The sequence below is a fragment of the Triticum urartu genome, chromosome 2A, assembly GCF_056163025.1.
Source record: "Triticum urartu cultivar PI428250 chromosome 2A, HENAU_Tu73, whole genome shotgun sequence".
Classification (NCBI taxonomy): domain Eukaryota; kingdom Viridiplantae; phylum Streptophyta; class Magnoliopsida; order Poales; family Poaceae; genus Triticum; species Triticum urartu.
In genome coordinates this window covers 729,447,169-729,453,880 of record NC_141874.1, presented here as the reverse complement: position 1 = coordinate 729,453,880, position 6,712 = coordinate 729,447,169, and positions in this window count along the sequence as shown.

Below are 6,712 nucleotides of genomic sequence, written 5' to 3'. Positions count from 1 at the left end.
TGTTAATGTGTACTTTACTAGTACTCCTAGTAGCACCATGGTATTAGATACCGGTTCGGTTGCTAAGTGTTAGTAACTCGAAATAAAAGCTACGGAATAAACGGAGACTAGCTAAAGGTGAGCTGACGATATGTGTTGGAAGTGTTTCCAAGGTTGATATGATCAAGCATCGCACGCTCCCTCTACCATCGAGATTGGTATTAAAACCTAAATAATTGTTATTTGGTGTTTGCGTTGAGCATAGACATGATTGGATTATGTCTATCGTGATACGGTTATTCATTTAAGGAGAATAATGGTTACTCTGTTTATTTGAATAATACCTTCAATGGTCTTGCACCTAAAATGAATGGTTCATTGAATCTCGATCATAGTGATACACATGTTCATGCCAAAAGATATAAGATAGTAATGATAGTACCACCTACTTGTGGCACTGCCACTTGAGTCATATTGGTATAAAACGCATGAAGAAGCTCCATGTTGATGGATCTTTGGACTCACTCATTTTTGAAAAGTTTGAGACATGCGAACCATGTCTATTGGTGTATATACATGAAGAAGCTCCATGCAAATGGACCGTTTGGACTCACTTGATTTTGAATCACTTGGGACATGCAAATCATACCACATGGGCAAGATGACTGAAAGCCTCGTTTTCAGTAAAATGGAACTAGAAAGCAACTTGTTGGAAGAAATACATTTTGATGTGTGCAGTCCAATGAGTGATGAGGCGTGTAGTGGATATCGTTATGTTCTTACTTCACAGATGATTTGAGTAGATGTTGAGTATATTTACTTGATGAATCACAAGTCTGAATTATTGAAAGGTTCAAGTAATTTTAGGGTGAAGTTGAAAGATCGTCGTGACAAGAGGATAAAAGATCTATGATATGATCATAGAGATGAATATCTGAATTACGAGTTTGGCACAGAATTAAGACATTGTGGAAATTGTTTCACAACTAATACAGCCTGGAACACCATAGTGTGATGGTGTGTCCGAACATCATAACTGCACCCTATTGGATATGATGCATACCATGATGTCTCTTATCAAATTACCACGATAGTTTATGGGTTAGGCATTAAAGACAAACACATTCACTTTAAATAGGGCACCACGTAATTCCGATGAGATGACACCATATGAACTATGGTTTAGAGAAACCTAAGCTGTCATTTCTTAGAAGTTTGGGGCTGCGACGCTTATGTGGAAAAGTTTCAGGTTGATAAGCTCGAACCCAAAGCGGATAAATGCATCTTCATAGGACACCCAAAACAGTTGGGTATACCTCCTGTCTCAGATCCGAAAGCAATAAGGGATTGTTTCTAGGATCGGGTCCTTTCTCGAGGAAAAGTTTCTCTCGAAAGAATTGAGTGGGAGGATGGTGGAGACTTGATGAGGTTATTGAACTGTCTCTTCAACTAGTGTGTGGCAGGGCACAGGAGTTGTTCCTGTGGCACCTACACCAATTGAAGTGGAAGCTTATGATAGTGATCATGAAACTTCAGATCAAGTCACTACCAAACCTCGTGGGATGACAAGGATGCGTACTACTTTAGAGTGGTACGTAATCCTGTCTTGGAAGTCATGTTGCTAGACAACAATGAACCTACGAGCTATGGAGAAGCGATGGTGGGCCTGGATTCCAAAATGGCTCGAGGCCATATAATCCGAGAGAGGATCCATATATGAAAACAAAGTGTAGACTTTGGGAGAACTACTTGATGGTCGTAAGGCTGTTAGGTACATATGGATTTTAAAAGGAAGACGGACAATGATGGTAGGTATCACCATTAAGAAAGCTCGACTTGTCGTTAAGATGTTTTTCGACAAGTTCAAGGAGTTGACTGCGATGAGACTTTCTCACTCGTAGCGATGCTAAGAGTCTGTTGGAATTATATTAGCGATTACTGCATTATTTATGAAATCTTGTAGACAGGATGCCAAAACATTGTTTCCTCGACGATTTTTTTGAGGAAAGGTTGTATGTGATACAACCGGAAGGTTTTGTTAATCCTGAAAGATGCTAATAAGTATGCAAAGCTCCAGCAATCCTTCTAAAGACTGGAGTAAGCATCTCGGAGTTGGAATGTATGCTTTGATAAGATGATCAAAGTTTTGGGTGTATACAAAGTTTATGAGAAACTTGTATTTCCAAAGAAGTGAGTGGGAGCACTATAGAATTTCTGATAAATATATGTTGTTGACATATTGTTGATCAGAAGTGACGTAGAATTTCTGGAAAGCATATAGGGTTATTTGGAAAGTGTTTTTCAATGGAAAGCCTGGATTAAGTTACTCGAACATTGAGCATCAAGATCTATAAGGATAGATCAAAATTCTTAATGGTACTTTCAAATGAGCACATACCTTGACATGATCTTGAAGGTGTTCAAGATGGATCAGTCAAAGAAGGAGTTCTTGCCTGAGTTGTAAGGTATGAAGTTAAGACTTAAAGCTCGACCACGGCAGAAGAAAGAGGAAGGACGAAGGTCGTCCCCTATGCTTTTATCATAGGCTCTCTACAGTATGCTATGCTGTGTACCGCACCTGAAGTGTGCCTTGCCATGAGTCAGTCAAGGGGTACAAGAGTGATCCAAGAATGGATCACCGGACAGCGGTCAAAGTTATCCTTAGTAACTAGTGGACTAAGGAATTTTCTCGATTATGGAGGTAGTAAAAGAGTTCGTCGTAAAGGGTTACGCCGATGCAAACTTTGACACTAATCCAGATTATTCTGAATAGTAAACTGGATTCGTATAGTAGAATAGTTGTTTGGAATAGCTCCAAATAGAACGTGGTAGCTGCATCTAGGAGATGACATAGAGATTTGTAAAGCACACACGGATCTAAAAGGTTCATATCCGTTGACTATAACATCTCTCACAAGCATAACATGATCAAACCCAGAACTCATCGAGTGTTAATCACATGGTAATGTGAACTAGATTATTGACTCTAGTAAACTCTTTGGGTGTTAGTCACATGGGGATGTGACCTTGAGTGTTAGTCACATAGCAATGTGAACTGGATTATTGACTCTAGTGCAAGTGGGAGACTGTTGGAAATATGCCCTAGAGGCAATAATAAATTAGTTATTATTATTATATTTCCTTGTTCATGATAATCGTTTATTATCCATGCTATAATTGTATTGATAGGAAACTCAGATACATGTGTGGATACATAGACAACACCATGTCCCTAGTAAGCCTCTAGTTGACTAGCTCGTTGATCAATAGATGGTTATGGTTTCCTGACCATGGGCATTGGATGTCGTTGATAACGGGATCACATCATTAGGAGAATGATGTGATGGACAAGACCCAATCCTAAGCCTAGCACATGATCGTGTAGTTTGTATGCTGAAGCTTTTCTAATGTCAAGTATCATTTCCTTAGACCATGAGATTGTGCAACTCCCGGATACCGTAGGAGTGCTTTGGGTGTGCCAAACGTCACAACGTAACTGGGTGGCTATAATGGTACACTACAGGTATCTCCGAAAGTGTCTGTTGGGTTGGCACGAATCGAGACTTGGATTTGTCACTCCGTGTGACGGAGAGGTATCTCTGGACCCACTCGGTAGGACATCATCATAATGTGCACAATGTGATCAAGGATTTGATCACGGGATGATGTGTTACGGAACGAGTAAAGAGACTTGCCGGTAACGAGATTGAACAAGGTATCGGGATACCGACGATCGAATCTCGGGCAAGTATTGTACCGATAGACAAAGGGAATTGTATACGGGATTGATTAAGTCCTTGACATCGTGGTTCATCCGATGAGATCATCGTGGAACATGTGGGAGCAAACATGGGTATCCAGATCCCGCTGTTGGTTATTGACCGGAGAGTCATCTCGGTCATGTCTGCATGTCTCCCGAACCCGTAGGGTCTACACACTTAAGGTTCGGTGACGCTAGGGTTATAGAGATATTAGTATGCGGTATCCCGAAAGTTGTTCGGAGTCCCGGCTGAGATCCCAGACGTCACGAGGAGTTCCGGAATGGTCCGGAGGTAAAGAATTATATATAGGAAGTGCTATTTCGGCCATCGGGACAAGTTTCGGGGTCACCGGTATTGTACCGGGACGACCGGAAGGGTCCCGGGGGTCCACCGGGTGGTGCCACCTGCCCTGGGGGCCACATGGGCAGTAGGGGGTGCGCCTTGGCCTATATGGGCCAAGGGCACCAGCCCCAAGAGGCCCATGCGCCAAGAGAAGAGGGAAAGGAAGAGTCTTAAAGGGGGAAGGCACCTCCGAGGTGCCTTGGGGAGGAGGGACTCCTCCCTGGCCGCACCCTTCCTTGGAGGAAGGGCCAAGGCTGCGCCCCCCTCTCCCTTGGCCCTATATATAGTGGGGGGGAAGGGAGGACAACCATACCTAAGCCCTGGCGCCTCCCTCTCCCTCCCATGACACATCTCCCTCCTCCCGCAGCGCTTAGCGAAGCCCTGTTGGAATCCCGCTACTTCCACCACCACGCCGTCGTGCTGCTGGATCTCCATCAACCTCTCCTCCCCCCTTGCTGGATCAAGAAGGAGGAGATGTCGCTGCTCTATACGTGTGTTGAACGCGGAGGTGCCGTCCGTTCGGCGCTAGGATCATCGGTGATTTGGATCACGACAAGTACGACTCCATCAACCCCGTTCTCTTGAACGCTTCCGCGCGCAATCTACAAGGGTATGTAGATCCAGTCCTCCCTCGTTGATAGATGACTCCATAGATTGATCTTGGTGATACGTAGAAAATTTTGAATTATTGCTACGTTCCCCAACACAATGTGTAAGGTAAACTGCTGCATTACTGGGTCCAGTTGGTCGTTCCACTTTGCAGAAAGAAGCAGTCACTGTTTGCGCTACATTACAGAAGGAATGACCGAGAAGCTTTATAGAGTATTATTAGACACCGGTGACATGACTAGTCTACAGAGACCATTGGCAATTTAACAACACGTGGAGTGCCCTGGGCAAAAAGTGCCCAAACAAGTACAAGAAGCTACGACAGAACTCCACGATCATAGGCATTACATATTTTGAATGGGAAAAGCTTGTCAATGTTTAATCATTGATGTTAGCAAGAAGATGTTAGTTTAATATATTGGAATTGGAAAACCTTGTCAAAATTTGCTCATTGATGTTAGCCAGAAGACATGCATTTGATATTTTTGAGTGGGACGCGCTTGCTGTGAGCAGCGTCGAGTGTTTTTTCCTATTCGTGTGTTCAGTTTAGAAGTAAATAGTTACTCTGCTGAGATATTCCTGTGTTAAGAGTTTGTTCTGAATATTGTCTATGTAATGCCAGGCCTTGTGTTTGATTGCAAAGTTGAGCTTGGAATGTTGTGGCATGCGGCATCATGAGCTTTTCACCGTGCCTCCTGAGAATAATGCTTCGTATTGTTTTGCATGTCGATCTAATGCCAGTGATTTGCTTGTTAAGAAGATCATCCTCTTCTGTTGTTTCCGTGCTTAAGAAGTTCATCGTCTGATGTTTCATTCATAGCCTATACGACAAGTCGGGTAGGTTAGACGTGAAACCATATGATCTTCCAACCAACTCATGATATTAGGCCATGATTGGATCGTCGTTTTCCAACCAAAACCGCTTGTAAAACTAACGCTTGTAAATTAAAGCAGATGGTCTCGGGCGAGGGCGCTTGGTCGGTCGATTTCGACTAGTAAAATATCGGAAGTACTTCACACATGATAAAAACGCTGAACAACACTCGGACGATTGCTAATCCAGCCGTTAGCTACTATTTCAGCCTTGCCCATGGATGGCATGATACGCACATCGTGCATGTATCGTCTGGTAATGTCATCCATATAGCAGTGCTCGTAAAATATACACTGGTCTCTCAAATTACATGCATAACCCGCCGGTTTTACTTATAGACCTCGGGCCCTCGGTTTCATTACACCTGTATTTTACGCGTTGTTTCCGATGACGAGTAAATTACACTTGTATGTTAATACAGGTTTGAAATAAACCAGAGCTCCCAAGCGCGGCCTTATCGTTTCATGTCGTCTCAGTTTCTCGAAGGTGCTCATAGGTGTCCGATGATCCTGGCTACCTGAATGAGCAGCGGGCGCTGTATCACACCATCCGTAGGGCCCGCGAGGCCCTCTTCATTGTCCTTCGAGTTGTTGCGCTTGCCATGGCGCCGAGCATTGTTAACATCATCAACGAACATGAGGATTCAGGAGATGACTTTATTTTGACTGGATGACACTAGGGACCCACTAGGGCCATAGCCGTACATACGCAAGTGCCTCCTTATTATGTATAACTATTTTTTTTGCTTTCTCCTGGTTTCCTGACATCACGGTCCCACACCATTGTCAACCTATGTAGTCAATATAAACAAGAGAATTGCACAAGGTGCGGCCGACAGCTGGGACCAAGCAGCTCAAGCAGTATTTGTGTTTTTGAGGCGTGAGCACTGTAGAGTTTTTCTTGGCGATGATTTCGTTGTTGTTCAAAGGAGAGCAGGGTATTAACTGGGCGGGCTATGGCCCGTCTAGCCCAGGCAAGATATCCAGCCTAGGTACTAATTTTTTCAACATGGAAATGGCTAGCCCAGCTATACGTCTTTTTGAGGAATACCCAGGCAAGGTCAACTTGTTATTCTCCGCCCCGCTGGGCTGCAAATCTTTCCTAGGAGGGATGCATTAGGCTTAACAGGAAAATGGGCTTTAAAAAT